Source organism: Geotrypetes seraphini, chromosome 8 (assembly GCF_902459505.1).
Source record: "Geotrypetes seraphini chromosome 8, aGeoSer1.1, whole genome shotgun sequence".
NCBI classification, from domain to species: domain Eukaryota; kingdom Metazoa; phylum Chordata; class Amphibia; order Gymnophiona; family Dermophiidae; genus Geotrypetes; species Geotrypetes seraphini.
Window position 1 is genome coordinate 192,233,433 of NC_047091.1, and position 18,977 is coordinate 192,252,409.

The window sequence follows — 18,977 nt, forward strand, 5'->3', positions numbered from 1 at the left end:
CTCCCTGGAAAAGAGGAGACTTAGAGGAGACATGATACAAACTTTCAAGATCCTGAAAGGCATAGATAAGGTAGACAGGGACAGATTCTTCAGACTGTGGGGAACAACAAGTACAAGGGGGCACTCAGAGAAACTGAAAGGGGATAGGTTTAAAACCAATGCCAGGAAGTTCTTCTTCACCCAGAGAGTGGTGGACACATGGAACGCACTCCCGGAGGTTGTGGTGGGGCAGAAGACACTACAGGGATTCAAAGAAGGTTTGGATAAATTCCTGAAGGAAAAGGGGATTGAGGGATACAGATAGAAGTAAGGATAGGTTTTTTAGGGCAGGGAACACTTGACAGGTCATGGACCTGATGGGCCGCCGCGGGTGCGGACCGCTGGGTGCGATGGACCTCTGGTCTGATCCCGGTGGAGGCAACTTCTTATGTTCTTATGTTCTGTAAGCCACAGGCCTATGTTTAGATTTCCTATGAATCCTTTTATATATCAGTGAAGTAACAGGGCTTCAGCCTTGGTGAGTGAATAAACAGTTTTGCTTTACTTTTGCAACCTTGTCTGGCTGTGTAATCTGCAAGCCCATCCTCAACCCTCGCTCACATTATCACAAGCTCCTTATAATAGCCACCCAGAGTCAGCCTTGACACCATGCAGATTCACCTACACAAATTTAAGCTTGCTCCAAAGATACAATATACATATGTGTTTAGCATATCTGTGTTTCGAAGTACAATCTGGTAATTAAAAATTAAAACTATCAACCCAAATTAGGTTTAAAACAGTGTCCAAAAGGTGGTATTCTTGAACACCTTTACAAAGGCATCAAAGACATTTTGGAGCACTGAGCTTTTTACTTTTTCTAATTTAACTCTCTCAGCAGTCTCTGAGAGGATTAAAAGGCTCTCAAGTGTGAAACAATTCTCAAAACATGCCAAACTGGAATAGAGAAAAAGAAAATTTCACACGTGGATACTCCACAATATCTCAATATTTCATACTGCCATATCAATCCAGCTCCAACCTAGGGTTACTATATTTGGAGCCCTATCCCTACCCCATTCTGTCCCCAGTCCCACCCCCTCAAAACCTCTTCTTTCCCAACAAGCTCCAGCCATGTCTGGAGGGCCTCAAGTATGTGCAGATGTGATATCATCTGCACAGAGGACAGATCCAGGTTTTCCAGGACGTCTGGTAACCCTACTCCAACCAGTTTTGCACTCAAGTTTTTTTGGGAAAGTATCATAAATGTTATAAGGCAGCAGTGTTCAGAGATTGATTGGCAAGTTATTTTGTAAACACCAGCACCAATTTTGGGTGCTTTCTGTTTGTTTTGTACTCGTGTTGGTGAGAGAGTTAGATTGGGACACTATTGTACCCATGTAGCTGTGAATTTTATAAGATACACATGCAGAGATGCCAAGGGTAAAACCATCTCAAAGTGTGAGACTTACCATGCCAAGTGAGATTGAAGGCCAAAGGTGAGATTTTTCAAATGGTGCATCTAGGGTATAAATTTAAAAAGAGATTATATACTTACCCAGGTAAGCTCTTTTCCAGTTGATAGGTGAGACATTTTAGACAGTTGGTTTATATTCTCATAGCCAAGTGCTACAGAAGGAATCCACTCTGCCTCTGCTGTACATCACTGGGTTCTCTAGCTCCACCTACAGTTAGTACCCAAGAACTGAAAGCCACCCAGTACACGTGATATAGAGGCATCTGCAGCAACAGGCATAAACCAACGGTTCTGCTCAAGAATTAACTCAACAGTAATGTTAATCGCCAACAATCTTCAAAGGAGCTCAGAAACTGCTCCCATATAAAACTGAAACATATATACAAAGTCTTCCTAGCCCCCAAGGGCTGACAGGCATCCAAGAATCAGCTTGGAGAAGCATAAACAGACAGGGGTCTAGAGTGTCTCATCTATCTTCTGGAAAACAGCATACCAGGGTAAGTACATAATATTTTTCCAGTGCAATAGGTGAGACATTCTAGACAGATGGGATGTATAAAAGCAGTCCCCAAAAAGCTAGGGCGGGCTTGCTGTGCCGACCCTTAAGACTGAGGACCCAAAAGCAGAGTCCTGTCTTGCCGCCACATCCACTCTGTAGAACTTGGCAAATGTATGGAGAGAAGACCACATTGCCGCCCTGCAAATCTCCAAGAGATGAAATTACACTGAATAAAATAATAAAATGGGGAGAGCAGAACAGTCCTGCAGGCACGTGCGCAGAAGGAAAGAACGGTAAGTGGAGCTAGAGAACCCAGTAAAGTACAGCAGAGGCAGAATGAAAAATACAGACTGGATTCCTTCTGCAACACACAGCTATGGGGGGAAATAGCCCATCTGACTAGAATGTCTCAGCTACTGCACTGAAAAATGATTTTAGTATTGCTTTGCAAATGAAGCAAAGCAGCATTAAATGGTATTGGCTTTTCTTTGGAGCCTCTGAAATAGCAGTTTGGGTAAATGTGAGCTGAAAATTGCCTTCCATTAGTAAATAAAAAGTATGTCCTTTAGTTTCAGAGTACAAAGGGGAAAGGAGCAGGGACAGGGGAAGCAGTAGACAGGAAAGTGTGCTCAGATTTCTTCCTACATGATAAGTGATCAGGATCCGTGCACTGGTACTGAAGCTCTAATGAGTGAGAGATCTTTTAAATGAGTGGGTCACTCCTAATGAGTAAGACTTGGCATCTCTGCACACGTACATCACAGCTTTGTCCAAACTCCATCTACACTACCTCTGTGAAATGCACAGTCCACCTCCAAGGTTTTGCATTCTTTCTTTGAGCATAGTTATGTGCAATCAAGCAATCTTATAAAGACCTCTTATCCTATGAGAGGTAGTTTATAAAATTACCCCATTGCCTATATGATTGGTTTAATGTTCATAGATGTGCTAAAATCACTCAGAGATGGCTTTCCTTAGCACCTAAAAAAAGGACTGCATATTACTCATAGACTTTCCAAACATGAAGAGACAGAAGTCCTGCCTAAAGGACCAGTTCTATGACCATGTTTCTTTTCTTCAAATTTGACACCCCCCCCCCCCTCTCCATATAGGCAGTTATTCTGAACATGGCTGTTCTCAAATCAAACATGCAACTTCAGATTTCAAAACGTGGTAAAACATGGCTCACGTTTAGTGTTAAAATTTTGGACATTTTTAATTAAATTTTTGTACATGTTGTACATAATTATGGGCCATAACATATGCTAATTACAGAATGCTAGTACAAGTGGCATGGAACTCCTTTCTGCCACATCTATGATGTTTCAGCTGACATTAATATTCAGTGTCATTTCCTTTAAAAAGCTGATAACTTATTGCTCCTGTCATCTTTTGGTTAGTTGCTTTGAGGATAATTGACATTTTCATGGCTTTCATCTGAAAAGTTTGCTTCCAGCTCCTGCTCACACCAGCCTCGGCACCCCTCTGACATCATATCCTGGTCCTGTGACTTGAAAGTGACATCAGAAGGGAACCAAGGTTGGCTGAACAGGGAGTAGATGCTGCTGCTCATGCTGGCAATCTTTTCAAGAGGAATGCAGGGGGGTGGGTAGAGAGGAGAGGCACTGGCAAGGGGGTGGAGAGGAGAGGCATTGATGGAAGGGGAGGAGAGGCACCAGCAGGGGGCAGAGAGGAGAGACGGGTGTGTGTGTCAGAGGAGAGGTACTGGCGCAGGGCCACGATTCATTGTGGCTGTCATGGAGATGATTCATCACGGCCATGATGAAATGTCCTGCAATGAAATGGTTGTGATAAATTGTCCCATTCTACCACTGATTCACCTCTAATTCAGCCCATGGCAGGAGCCATACTTTTAATCACACTTAGAAAATACCATTTTATCAGTAATCACGAGTACACTTATAGCAGATATTTTGTTTAAAAACTAGCTTATTTAATGTTAGAATAAAAGTATATGTGTAACACTTCTGCTGTTAGGCACCCTATTGAAAATTTGAAACACACTGATGGAGCATTCAGGGCAGGTGTGAATTCTGAATTCAAGAAGGCGTGGGATCTCTTAGAAAGAGATAATGGTTACTGTGGATGGGCAGACTGCAAGGACCATTTTGCCTTCATGTTTCAAAGCTCACTAATTTTAGATGTATTGTTTTTATTAACACCTAGGATTAATTATCTTAGAGTTGTTCCTTTCCTTCTGCTGCAGTTCGACCTCTCCGCAGCTTTCGACGTCGTCCATCATGATATCCTAATCTTCCAACTCTCTGAAATAGGCATAAGTTCCACAGTCCTAGACTGGTTCTCGAAATTCCTACGCTTACGCTCCTACACCGTTAACATGAACGGTACCTCATCCTCTCCCTGGAAGCTGATATGTGGAGTCCCGCAAGGCTCACCCTTCTCTCCTATCCTTTTCAATATTTACATGTCCTCTTTGAAACATATCCGCATGTATAATGAACCTTCAATCCTGGGCACATTCTGTACAAATGAAATTGAACGAGTCCAAAACAAAACTACTTTGGCTCGGCCCAATATTAGGTCATTTACCCACCTCCATCCCATTATCTTCCGGCTCCACTCTTCAGCTTGAGTTTTCAAGCAAAGTCCTTGGCATCATCATAGACTCCTCTTTCTCCTTCAATGACCACCTCAACTTCTTGATAAAAAAAAATGCTTCTTTAGTCTTCATACGCTGAGGAAAGTGAGATCGTACTTTCATCATTCTCACTTCGTCGTTCTTGTTCAATCCACCATCCTCTCTAGATTGGATTATTGCAACTCCATCTATTTAAGCCTAACTAAAAAAAAACTCCATAGACTTCAGCTAATCCAGAACGCCGCAGCCAAGCTTATTTTCGCTAAAGGCAAGTTCGACTACATCTCCCCACTCCTGTCCAAACTTCACTGGCTCCCAGTTCACTCCAGAGTCCTTTTTAAATGTGCCTGTTTAGCTTTCAAGATCCTACATGGCATCCTCCCTCCCGTTATCCCACTCTTTTGGAACTCCTCTAACCCTAATTCCACTAGATCCTCCCAAAAACTGAAACTATCATTCCCCTCTGCAAAAGGTATATCCTGCGTAGGAAAACTAGGAACATCCCTCCCCTTTAGAATCACAGAACTCTGGAACAACCTCACATCCCCGTTCAGAATTTCAAGCTCCCTCCAATCCTTCCGCAAACACCTGAAAACTTGGCTCTTTTCAAAAATCTAACACCTCCCACTCTTTGGTACCGTCCCTCTTTATCTTCCTAGCTCCTTTCCTATAACCCTTCATTGTAGCTCCTTTGCAACCTAACCCTATAAACCGTGCCAAGCTCTACGCTTGTGGAGATGGTGCAGTATACAAACCTAAGGTTTAGTTTAGTTCCCCAGCCATGTACTTATACTTAAGGCCACTGTTTTTATAAGGACTCTTACTTTGGAAATGAGTCAGGTAAGAAAGGGTTAACTGTTTCAGAAAGCCCTTTGCACTATCTGGTCCTCAACTAGGGGTACGTTTGCTCATTTTGGTCATTGAGTTTCAAGTTCTCATTTGGGGGGTAAACAATCAGCCAAATGATTCAGTTTTGCAGTCATGACATCCTTCCGTGTTTCCAGATGTCTTAGAAGAAAGAAAGAGGTTTTCTTGGACTAACTTCATCTGAGTTGCTTAATTTGATAAACATAAAAAGCCCTATCATAGCTGTGGGATGCCTTTTTAAGTACACGGGCCACATACAGAACGCTATTGTGAGCAGAAGTGTACAGTTACAGTCTGTTCTTGTTATTTGCATGTTCCAGATTTGCTGCCTTCTGTCACCTTCTTCTTACATCACATTCTTATTTAAATTTCAGAAGTCAATTAAAAACTTACCTTTTTTCAAAATTTATAATCAATTAGTCTTCTCTGATTCCTCCATTTTGTTTTTTAATTAATCTTTGGTGAACCGCATAGAACTCTATGGTTATGCGGTATAGAAGCCCGATTTTATGTTATGTTGTCTTGTTAGGTCACAAGGGGACATTCCTTCTATTAACATGTGCACATACTTAACACATGATGCCAACTTATTTTATGCGAATTGGCTTTTATAATAATTGAGGGGTTTTTTCTATTCCGTTTTTACAAATGGTTTTACCCCATACTAATTAGCTATAATAAACTTATGAGGGTTTTTCCATTTTTGTTTTAAAGTTGGTTTTTCTTCTTCCCATACTGATCAGCTGTTGCATTTCAGCTGCCTATTGAAATGTACACAATATCAGATGGAAAGCTGCTTGACTTTTCACGACTGCAACAAACATTTGGTATTGCTAAGTCTCAAAATTATAGGTTACAGTTGAAGCAAGCCATTCCGAAGGGGTTCCCTGATTGGCAAAATCTTAAAAATTACATTACATTACGAGATTTCTGTTCTGCCACTACCTTGCGGTTCAAGACGGATTACAAAAGAGTTATAAATGGTGGGTTACAATGGAAGATCATTGGTGAATTCAAGGGAAGTTGAGGAGAAGAACAGGTAGGATCTGTGGGGCAGGACGAAGGTGGGAGGAGGGAAGGTATTTGAGATGTTAAGAGTGTTACAGTGATTTCTTGAAGAGTATCGTTTTTATTTCTGTTCTGAATATCTTGTAGTCGGGGTTAGTAATTTGGAGATTTGGTTATCTAGTTTCGCTGCTTGTGTTGCTAGGAGGCCGTCATACAGTTTTTTCCATTTGACTTCTTTGATTGGAGGGTGTGTGAAAGGGGTGTGTGTTTTTCTATGTCTGGGTGAAGTAGTTTGGTTGAGGTGGTTGTTTAGGTAGATTGGGCTGTATAGTGTGCCGGTACTATGTTACAGACAGATTTCCGGGACTTCAGGCCTCTTAGTGGTTCAAATTAATATCTGAATTTTTGAATAAGAAACCAAAGACTGGTTTTCATGACATTTGGAGCATTGAAATAAAGCAGCAGATTTCTGCGTCTCAATGGCCACAAATTTGGACTTGGAGGATGAGATGTATGGCATCTGCATTTATGAGACAAACATGGTTTTTCTTGTTACATAGATCTTTTTGGACCCCTGTTCGTTTACAGAAATTGGATAGTTCTAAGTCTAATAGATGCTGGCACTGTAATCTTGATGTAGGGACATTGGATCATCTACTGTTCTATTGTCCCTTGATACTTAAATTTTGGAGATCCATTTGAGGTCAAGTGAATAAATTATTGGAAAATCCAGTGCCATTGACGTACAATACCATGCTATTTGGCACGTTAATGAGGGCTAAAAGCCAACTATATTCCCATAATAATAAACTTCTCTTTATTATGACAGGGGTTGCCATATAACTTATTTTGAGGAACTGGAAAAACTGGGATCGGTTAAATTATACTTTCTGGTGGGAATCTCTATGCCACACTTTTAAATGGAACAAATGATGGCCATACAACAGGGACATTATAGGAAATTTATGGATGTTTGGGAGCCATTGACAAAATTCTGTAAGGAGTAATTGTTGATTTTGCCCTTTGATCATAAAAACATAAGAATTGCCGCTGTTGGGTCAGACCAGTAGTCCATCGTGCCCAGCAGTCCGCTCATGCGGCGGCCCTTGGTCAAAGACCAGTGCCCTGAGACTAGCCCTACCTGCGTACATTCTGGTTCAGCAGGAACTTGTCTAACTTTGTCTTGGATCCCTGGAGGGTGTTTTCCCTCATAACAGACTCCAGAAGAGCTTCCAGTTTTCTACCACTCTCTGAGTAAAGAAATTCCTTACATTCGTACAGAATCTATCATGTCCCCTCTCAATCTCCTCTGTTCGAGGGAGAAAAGGCCCAGTTTCTCTAATCTTTTACTGTACAGCAACTCCTCCAGCCCCTTAACCATCTTAGTTGCTCTTTTCTGGACCCTTTCGAGTAGTATCGTGTACTTACAGCGGCATGATAACCTTCTCCGATTTGATCGTGGTCCCCTTCTTTATCATTCCTACCATTCTGTTCACCCTTTTTGCCGCTGCACATTGTGTGGATGGCTTCATCAACTTGTCGATCATAACTCCCAAGTCTCTTTCCTGGGAGGTCTCTCCAAGTACCGCCCCAGACATCCTATATTCGTGCATGAGATTTTTGTTACCTACATGCATCAAATTACACTTATCCACGTTGAACTTCATCTGCCATGTTGATGCCCATTCCTCGAACCTGATTATGTCACGTTGCAGATCTTCGCCATCGCATACATGTCCATGGTGGGTGGGGAGATACTTTTAATTAGAATGCAATTGTTGGCTATGTAGAAAGGGGGGGAGGATGATATATGTATTTGTCATAAAATATAATTTTATAGAATTTAAGTGCTGTTAACTCTCCCCTCCCCCCCTCAACACGGCCCACCTTTCTTTACTTTTTCCCCCTCCTCCCCCCCCCCCAAGATCCCTGCCCCCTCCCTCTCATACAATATGCTTTGTTCCCCCTCTCATAAATTCAATTGTACTCTCTTACAGTACATACCATATGTGCTCTGTATTGGCCCTTCCTTCACTTAAATTGTCAATATAAACTAGTTTTTGACCCTTTGATTGACTTGTTATGTTCTTCTTTTTTTCAACTGCACTGTATGTAACTCTTCTATTTGTTGTGAACCGCCTAGAACTCCCTGGGTATGGCGGTATACAAAAAATAAAATTACAAATTACAAATAAAATGTCTGTATATGTTGCACTTATTTTTGGCTTTAAAATGAATAAAGATATTAAAAAAATGTACACAATATAGCACAGTTACTTACAGTAATAGGTGTTATCCAGGGACAGCAGGCAGCTATTCTCACATATGGGTGACGTCATCCACGGAGCCTGGATGTGAACAGCCTCTCAAGCAGACTTACTTGTAGAAACATAGAAGTTTCGAGTCAGCTGCACCGCGCATGTGCGAGTGCCTTCCCGCCCAGCGCAGGGTAAGTCTCCTCAGTTCAGATAGCTAGCAGAGAAGCCAACCAGGGGAGGTGAGTGGGATGTGAGAATAGCTGCCTGCTGTCCCTGGATAACACCTGTTACGGTAAGTAACTGTGCTTTATCCCAGAACAAGCAGGCAGCCTATTCTCACATATGGGTGGCCTCCAAGTTAACCAGAATGGGATGGTGGGAGCGTTGGCAACTTAGGAGAATAAATTTTGTAATACCGTCTGGCCAAAATGGCCATCCCATCTGGAGAAAATATCCAGACAATAGTGAGAGGTGAAAGTATGAACCGAGGACCAGGTAGCAGCTTTGCAAATTTCCTCAATAGGTGTAGATCTGAAGAAAGCTATTGAAGCTGCATTGCTCTGACTTTGTGGGCTGTGACTCGACCATGTAGTTGTAATCCAGCCTGGGCATAGCAGAAAGAGATACAATTAGCCATCTAGTTGGAGATGGTACGCTTAGAGATTGGATGTCCCAACTTGTTTGGATCGGAGACAAAAAGTTGAGGAGCAGATCTTTGTGGTTTGTTGCGTTCCAAGTAGAAGGCCAAAGCATGTTTACAGTCCAGAGTATGAAGAGCTGATTCTCCAGGGTGAGAATGAGGCCTTGGATAAAACACTGGAAGAACAATGGATTGGTTGAGATGAAATTCTGATACCACTTTAGGTAGGAATTTAGGATGAGTACGAAGGACCACCTTGTCATGATGGAACACAGTGAAAAGTGGATCAGCAACTAAAGCTTGAAGCTCACTGACTCTTTGAGCAGAAGTGAGGGCGATGAGAAACACCACTTTCCAAGTGGATACTTTGGATGAGCTGTAGACATTGGTTCAAATGGAGGTTTCATCAATCGAGCAAGAACATTGAGGTCCCAAACCACTGAAGGCGGTTTGAGAGGAGGTTTGACATTGAAAAGTCCTTTCATGAATCTGGAAACCACCGGATGAGCAGAGAGGGGTTTCCCTTCAATAGGCTGATGGGAAAGCAGCGAATGCACTGAGATGGACTCAAATCGATGTAGACTTGAGGCCAGAGGTGGATAAGTGCAAAAGATAATCTAGAACAGGAGGAATCTTGAGGCTCCTTATCATGAGATGCACCACATAGAAAATCTAGTTCATTTTTGGTGGTAGCATTGTCTAGTGGCAGATTTTCTAGAAGCCTCTAAAATGTCTCTTACAGGTTGAGAAAACTGAAGAGGAGTTATGTTGAGAGGTACCAAGGTGTCAGGTGCAGAGACTGCAGGTTGGGATGAAGTAGAGACCCTTGACTGTGTAAGCAGAGACGGAAAAACTGGTAGAAGGTATGGCTCCCTGCTGCTGAGTTGAAGTAGAAGGGAGTACCAAGGTTGTCTCGGCCACCCATGAGCTATCAGAATCATGGTGGCATGATCGTTCTTCAACTTGACCAGATTCTTGAGAATGAGAGGGAATGCATAGAGAAAAAGATTTGTCCATTCTAGTAGAAAAGCATCTGCCTTAAGGCGATGAGGAGAAAAGATCCAGGAGTAGAATTGAGGCAGTTTGTGGTTGTGAGGAGTTGCAAAGAGATCTATCTAAGGCATTCCCCACTGCGAAAAAATGTGATGAAGTGGCGAGGAATTGAGTGTCCATTCGTGAGGTTGCAGAAGATGACTCAAGTTGTCAGCCAAACAGTTTTTCGCTCTTTGGATGTAAACAGCTTTGAGGAAGGTGTTGTGGCAGATTGCCCAGTCCCAAACCTTCAGAGCTTCTTGACAAAGAGAGGGAGATCCCGTCCCCCCGTTTGTTGACATAGTACATGGCAACTTGGTTGTCCATCCGAATGACTACCTGGTCGTGAAGATGTTGAAAAGCTTTGAGAGCATTGAAGATTGCTCCGAGTTCCAACAGATTGATGTGACACTGATGATCTGTACTGGTCCAGTGGCCTTGAGTACAGAAACCATCTAGATGAGCCCCCCAAGCGTAGGTCAAGGAATCTGTCATGAGGACCTTCTGATGATGGGGTGCTTGAAACAGCAAGCCTCTGGAGAGATTGGAAGAGAGCATCCACCAGTGGAGAGACTGTCTCAATGAAGAAGTGACTATAATGTGTCGAGAGAGTGGATCGCAAGCCTGCGTCCACTGAGATGCCAGGGTCCACTGAGGAATTCTGAGGTGAAGTTTGGCAAAAGGAGTCACGTGTACTGTGGAGGCCATGTGACCTAAGAGTACCATAATGTGTCTCGCTGAAATTGAAGAGCGGGAAGACATGATGCATGACAGAGTTGAAGAAGAGCCTGCAGATGTTGTTGCAGAAGGAATGCTCTTAGTTTGATAGTGTCCATAACAGCTCCGATGAACTGTAGATTCTGAGAGGGCTGAAGTTGGGATTTGGGAAAGTTGATTTCGAAACCCAAGCTTTGTAGGAACCACATAGTCCGATGGGTCGATACAATAACCCCTTGAGATGTGGAATCCTTGATGAGACAGTCGTCTAGGTAGGGAAACACCTGAAGACCATGGTTCCTTAGAGCTGCTGCTTCCACCACCAGGCACTTGGTGAACATTCTGGGAGATGAAGCCAGGCCAAAGGGTAGCACTCTGTATTGGTAATGCAGATTCCCCACCCGAAATCTGAGATACTGACGGGAGGCCGGATGAATAGGAATATGGGTACATGCCTCCTTGAGACCCAGAGAACATAACCAATCGTTCTGATCTAAAAGGGGGTATAGGGATGCCAGGGATAACATGCAAAATTTTTCTTTGACTAAAAATTTGTTGAGAGCCCCGATATCCAGAATGGGTCGCAGATCGCCCGTCTTCTTTGAAACTAGGAAGTAACGGGAGTAAAACCCCCCTGTTCTGCTGTTCCAAAGGAACTGGCTCGATGGCACGGAGATGAAGCAGAGCTTGAGCTTCCTGAGGAAGAAGGGCGGTCTGGGATGGACTGGAAGGATACTCTCTTGGAGGAAGCTCTGGTGGAACCTGAGTGAAATGAAGACTATCCTTCTCTGATGATTGACAGCACCCAGAGGTCAGATATAATGGTCTTCCATTGGTGATAAAAAAAAAGATGGAGACAACCTCCTATGGGGGAAAGAGAGGACAGAGACAGAACGATGGAAGTTATGCTCTGTTTTAAACAGTCAAAAAGGCTGCGCAGCCTTAGGTGCAGCAGAAGGCTGCGGTTTCTGTTGCTTTTGTTGCTGCTGTTTTTTGGGAGGCGCTTGATTGTAGGGAGCTGCCCTTGGTGCATAACGCCTCTGGAAAATTGGAGGAGGGCGTGAAGGCTTTACAAGAGCTGGTTTAGGCTTTGGTCTGACAATAGAAGCAAAAGACTTTTCATGTTCAATTTCTTTGTGGCTGCCTCGAAAGATTCAACAAAGAGGTCATTGCCTGCATAAGGAATGTTAGCCAAGCAGTCCTGAAGATTAGGGTCCATGTCAATGGTGCAAAGCCAGGTCAGGCGGCACATTGCTACAGAAAAAGCAGTGGCTCTGGCTGACAATTCAAAGGCATCATAAGAAGACTGGAGAAGATGTAATCTGAGTTGTGACAGAGTAGCGATGACTTCTTGGAATTCGAAGTGCTTTTGTGTATCCAAATAGTTGAGAAATTTGTGAAGAAGATCAATGAGGAACTTGAGATAAGTAACAAAATTAAAATTATAATTAAGGACTTTGGAGGACATCATAGCATTTTGGTAAAGGCGACGTCCAAACTTGTCCATAGTTTTCCCTTTCCTTCCAGGAGGAACGGTAGCATAAACTCCGGAAGGATGGGATCTTTTTAAGGAGGACTCCACAAGCAGGGATTGGTGAGACAACTGCGAATTCTCAAATCCTTTGCAATGCAGAGTTCTATACCTGGAGTCCAATTTGCCTGGAACAGCAGAAATGGTATAAGGAGTCTCCAGGCAGCGTGTGAAAGTCTGAGACAAAAGCTTGTAAAGAGGAAGCTTAAGTGACTCTGCAGGAGGTTTAGGAAGATGCATGACCTCGAGATACTCCTTAGAGTACTTAGAACCAGCATCTAATTGACGTTCCAGGTCATCAGCCATCTGGTGAAGAAATGAAGAGAAAGACAGCTGATCTGCCAAGGCCTTGTCTCGAGAGGGACTCGACCTCAAGGCGGCCTGGGTCTGAGGTGAAGCCTCCCCGGGGAAATGATCATCAAAAGAATATGGAGACTTGGATGAGGCAATAGAAGCAGCTGAGTCCTCGAGGTCTGGAAGCGGAGACCTCGATCGAGGAGTCGTGGTCTGGAAGAGCTGGAAGGTGTGGAATGAGGCTTAGATGAAGAAGGATGCTCTTTGGAGGTGTGCCTCGATGAAGGCCTCAATCGATGACGAGAGTGGTGCATAGAAGCAGGTCTCGAGGATCGAGGAGACTTCGCCCTAGAGATGGAAGCAGGCAATGCTACCAGTGAATGGATAGGGCTAGAAGCCGTAGATCGAAACTCAGGAGATTTGATGGAGGAATCTCGAAGCACTCCCAAAGACTCTGCTCCTTTTATGGAGTGTGAGGATTCCTATCAGGACAGACTGAAAGAGACACAAGAGGGAAGGACACACAAGGGAACAGGCTGCAAACTCAAGTGTATGTACATGAATGCAAGGAGCCTTAGAAATAAGATGGGTGAACTAGAAGCTGTGGCACAAAAGGATGACGTCAACATCATCGGCATCACGGAAACATGGTGGACAGATGAAAATGTCTGGGACACGGTGCTACCGGGATACAAACTATACCGCAGAGACAGAGTGGCTCAAAAGGGAGGAGGCATTGCCATATACGTCAAAGAGGGAATTGAATCTACTGGAGAGAACATGCCACAACGAACAGATAAGTTAGAGTCTCTATGGATCAAAATTCCAGGAACAAATGGACCAGAAACGAGGATGGGCATCTACTACCAACCCCCAGGGCAGTCCGAAGAAATTAATGAACAAATGACGGATGAGATTGAATGCAACTGCAAGGGAGGCAATGCAATTGTCATGGGCGACTTCAACTACCCGGGGATAGAATGGAACCTAGGCACCTCCGGCTGTGCTAGAGAGACCAACTTCCTAGAAACTATAGGTGATTGCTTCCTGGAACAACTTGTCAAGGAAAACACTGGACTTAGTTCTAAATGGGCTGCAAAGACCGGCACAGGATGTAGAAGTAGAAGGGACGCTGGGAAATAGCGATCACAATATGATACGCTTCAACCTGGAAATAAGGGAGAAACGTTGGCCCAGAACGACGGCCACGGTCCTAAATTTCCAAAAAGGAAACTATGAAGTGATGAGACGCATGGAGGGGAAGAAAATTAAGAAGAGGGTAAACACTATAAGAACACTGGAGCAAGCTTGGTCTCTTTTTAAGGATACGGTCACCGAGGCGCAAAATCTATATATACCACGTATCAACAAAGGATCAAAGAGGAAAAAAAATAAAGAACCGGCATGGCTCACTGTAGAGGTTAACACAGTAACATAGTAGATGACAGCAGATAAAGACCCAAATGGTCCATCCAGTCTGCCCAACCTGATTCAATTTAAATTTTTAAATTTTTTTTCTTAGCTATTTCTGGGCAAGAATCCAAAGCTCTACCCGGTACTGTGCTTGGGTTCCAACTGCCGAAATCTCTGTTAAAACCTACTCCAGCCCATCTACACCCTCCAAGCCACTGAAGTCCTCCCCAGCCCATCCCCCACCAAACGGCCATACACAGACACAGATCGTGTAAGTCTGCCCAGTACTGGCCTTAGTTCAATATTTAATATTATTTTCTGATTCTAGATCCTGTGTTCATCCCACGCTTCTTTGAACTCAGTCACAGTTTTACTCTCCACCACCTCTCTCGGGAGCGCATTCCAGGCATCCACCACCCTCTCCGTAAAGTAGAACTTCCTAACATTGCCTTTGAATCTACCACCACTCAACCTCAAATTATGTCCTCTAGTTTTACCATTTTCCTTTCTTTTAAGGAAGAGATCAAAGACAAAAAAAAAACACGTTTAAGGAATGGAAAAGATCAAAAACGGATGAAAACTGGAATAAGCACAAACAACACCAATGCAGGTGCCATAAGGCGGTAAAAGTGGTAAAAAGAGAGTACGAGGAAAAAATAGCCAAGGAGGCGAAAAACTTCAAGCCGTTCTTTCGATATATTAAAGGAAAACGACCCGCGAATGAAGCAGTGGGACCGTTGGAAGACCAAGGAATAAAGGGAGCACTAAAGGAGGACAAAGAAATCGCCGATAGACTGAACACATTTTTTGCATCTGTATTTACCAAAGAGGATATACACAGCATACCGGAACCCATCAGGCTATATGCTGGAAGCGAAAACGGGAAACTGACAGGGTTGATGGTCAGTCTAGAAGAGGTATGTAGGCAGATTGATAGGCTTAAGAGCGATAAATCCCCGGGACCGGATGGCATCCATCCAAGGGTCATCAAGGAACTGAAAGGGACCATAGTTGAACTATTTCAACTAATAGCCAATCTGTCGATCAAAACAGAAAAGATTCCGGAGAACTGGAAGGTGGCGAATGTTATGCTGATCTTCAAAAAAGGTTCGAGGGGAGATCCAGGAAACTACAGACCGGTGAGTCTGAGCTCGGTACCAGGAAAGTTGGTAGAAGCGCTGATGAAGGACCACATCATTGATCACCTTGATGGACATGGTCTGATGAGGACCAGCAAGCATGGTTTCAGCAAAGGCAGATCTTGTTTGACAAACTTGCTGCACTTCATCGAGGGAGTAAACAGTCAGATAGATAAGGGCGACCCGGTCGACATTGTATATCTGGACTTTCAGAAGGCATTCAACAAGGTTCCACATGAATGACTACTTTGGAAAATTGCGAGCCATGGAATCGAGGGAGAAATACTCACGTGGATTAAAAACTGGCTGGAGCATAGGAAACAGAGAGTGGGGGTAAATGGGCAATACTCAGCATGGAAGAGCGTTACCAGTGGGGTGCTTGGACCCGTACTCTTCAACATCTTTATAACCAATCTGGACATAGGTACGATGAGCGAGGTGATTAAATTTGAGGACGACACGAAGTTATTCAGAGTAGTGAAGATGCAGGGGGATTGCGAAGATCTACAACGTGACATAACCAGGCTCGAGGAATGGGCATTGACATGGCAGATGAGATTCAACGTGGATAAATGTAAAGTAATGCATGTCGGTAAGAAAAATCTCAGGCAAGAGTACAGGATGTCCAGGGTGGTACTTGGAGAGACCTCCTAGGAAAGAGACTTGGGAGTTCTGATCGACAAGTCAATGAAGCCGTCCACACAATGTGCAGCAGCAGCAAAAAGGGCAAACAGAATGCTAGGAATGATAAAGAAGGGGATCACAAACAGATCGGAAAAGGTTATCATGCCGCTGTACCGAGCCATGGTGCGCCCTCACCTAGAGTACTGCGTACAGCACTGGTTGCCCTACATGAAGGACAGGGTACTACTCGAAAGGGTCCAGAGAAGAGCGACTAAAATGGTTAAGGGTTGGAGGAGCTGCTGTACAGCAAAAGATTAGAGAAACTGGGCCTCTTCTCCCTCGAACAGAGGAGATTGAGAGGGGACATAATCGAAACATTCAAGATACTGAAGGGAATAGACTTAGTAGATAAGGACAGGTTGTTCACCCTCTCCAAGGTAGGGAGAATGAGAGGGCACTCTTTAAAGTTGAAAGGGAATAGATTCTGTACAAACGTAAGGAAATTTTTCTTCACCCAGAGTGGTGGAAAACTGGAACGCTCTCCCGGAGGCTATCATGGGGAAAACACCCTCCAGGGATTCAAGACAAAGTTAGACAAGTTTCTACTGAACAAGGACATACGCTGGTAAGGCTAGTCTCAGTTAGGGCACTTGTCTTTGACCAAAAGGGCCTCCACTTGAGCGGACTGCTAGGCGCGATGGACCACTGGTCTGACCCGGCAGCGGCATCTCTTATGTTCTTATGAGGCACTCGCAAAGAATCTACTCCTTGCCTAGAATGTAAAAGTTCAGCTCGAGGCATAGGGAGAGGCTTGACCTCGCGGGAGTCTGCAGATTGCCCAGGCTAGATTAGAGAAGACAGCTTCAGTCTCATTTTGGTTAGGAACTGAACACATTGCTTCTCTAACATGTTCTGAAAAGAAGCCAGCAAAGATGGATCTGCGTCTGAAACCGGACCACTTGCTTCGGCTATAGGCTCCAAAGTGGCAGTGGAAATGTGTTTCGACTTAGCAGTTTGGGAAGCTTGAGGACCACTGCTGGAACTTTCTGCTGAGCTATCTGACCTGAGGATTCAGGGGAAGATACAGCAGGTGTACTCGAGCTGCGAGACGTCCCAAACGAGGAAGATCTGATGAGGGTTTGATGTCAAAGTCGTGGAAGCAGGAGGTCCCTCGGTAGAAGGTGGAACCTAGGCCGCGCTTGAGGTCGAGGGTGTGACTGAAGAGTCCATCCCAAAAAAGTTTCTCCACTAAAATCCGATGACGTTTAAGGGCTCGAGGTTAAAGAGTAAACCAGCGCTCGCACGACTTTGGATGATTGTCTGGCCCAAGGCACTTGAGGCATCAACAGTGTGGGTCCGTGAGGGAAATCGCACGCTGGCACTGGCTACACTTCTTGAAGCCCGTTGCTGGCCGTCACATAGGAGGAAAGATAGCCGCAGCGAAGTTGAAGCCCGCAGGCTGGCCTGCCAGTCGAATGGAGAAAAAAATAAAATCTTTTTTTTTTTTTTTTGTAAAAACTGTTAAGAAATTAACACAGCAATTCACGAAGAAAATAAACACAAACTGCGGTGAGAGAACGCACGAAGTAACAAAGTTAAATGCAGAACTTCAAAGACGAACTTCTCAGCTCCGTGGAAAACTGAGAACTGAAGATACTCGCCCTGCACTGGGCGGGAAGGCGCTCGTGCATGCGCAGTGCGGCTGACTCAAAACTTCTACATTTCTACAAGCAAGTCTGCTTGCGAGGCTGTCTGCATCCGGGCTCCGTGGATGATGTCACCCATATGTGAGAATAGGCTGCCTGCTTGTCTTGGGATAACATACTGTTATGTAATATTGCCTACCTATTCATAATACTGTCAGAACATAGAACAGCTCTGCTATTTAATGCACATTTCTCATCTACTGATTTGATATGGAAATTGCCTTATACATTTCAATTATTAATTTACTGTGTGCCAAAATTATGGGTTTTTTTTCTTATTGACAATTGGCCTGTTAGTCATGGTCTGTATCCTGCCATGGACACAATCATCTCATCACACATTTGCCACATTCCTCATTGCAAGTGGGCAAATGTGTTAAAATGACTTTGCCTTCACGAACTTTCAAGTAATTGGACATTTGATTTATAAATATTCAAGATATGCCTTCTTCATTGCTTAACTGCACCAATGGACTATTCTTAAATGTGCATTATTTGCCATCTGCTTCTTTTATTCATATGCTTGTTCATTTACTGTTATTTCAAGTATTCTTATGTTACAGATAATTGCATGGCTTGAAATATTTTTGCAGTATTAGTATATGCTGGCTTTTATGCAGTTAGGTCACTTTCACTATTGCATTGCAAGTAAATGTAGGTACCATTACCTCTTGTTAGTATTTCAGTATGATAGACACTTTTATGCCAATCAGCTGGAAAGAAGAGGGATTGTAGGAGTCAGGCCCACATATAGATTTTTACATAGAAACTAAATACATTTCATCTGCTAAATGTGCCTGAAGCAGGACAAACCTCTGTCCTACTTCTTCAGTGTCTATCAGTGACACACTGAAGCTAAGCAACTGGGACTTATCATGTGTTCCAGCTTGGAGCCTTATCTGGGGCACGCTGGGCCTTTTAGATAACTTGGTGCCCAAACCAATGTTCCTGGAATTTCCCTGAAGTAATGTCTATAGAATATTTCTGGAGATGCTTGGTTCAAGAGCCATGGAAAGCATCATCTTCCCAGATAGGAACAATGTGCAAAAGACTATAAAAATTAACTCTCAAGAGGGCTGGTGGTTCTTGGCAACCATATGCTAGGGGACCTCATGCTGGTGGGTCTGGCTATCACTAAGAAAGGGGCATACTGCTGGTTCCTGATCCTGAGAC

General features: G+C 43.8%; 1 long non-coding RNA gene across 1 annotated transcript in view; it reads right to left on the bottom strand.

The window, feature by feature from the left end:
• Positions 1–395: 395 nt before the first annotated feature.
• Positions 396–18,977, bottom strand: part of LOC117365121 — a 28,876-nt gene continuing 10,294 nt past the window's right edge. Inside the window, exon 3 of the long non-coding RNA XR_004540358.1 lies at positions 396–440. This is a non-coding gene — a long non-coding RNA (uncharacterized LOC117365121). The remainder of the gene's footprint in view (positions 441–18,977) is intronic.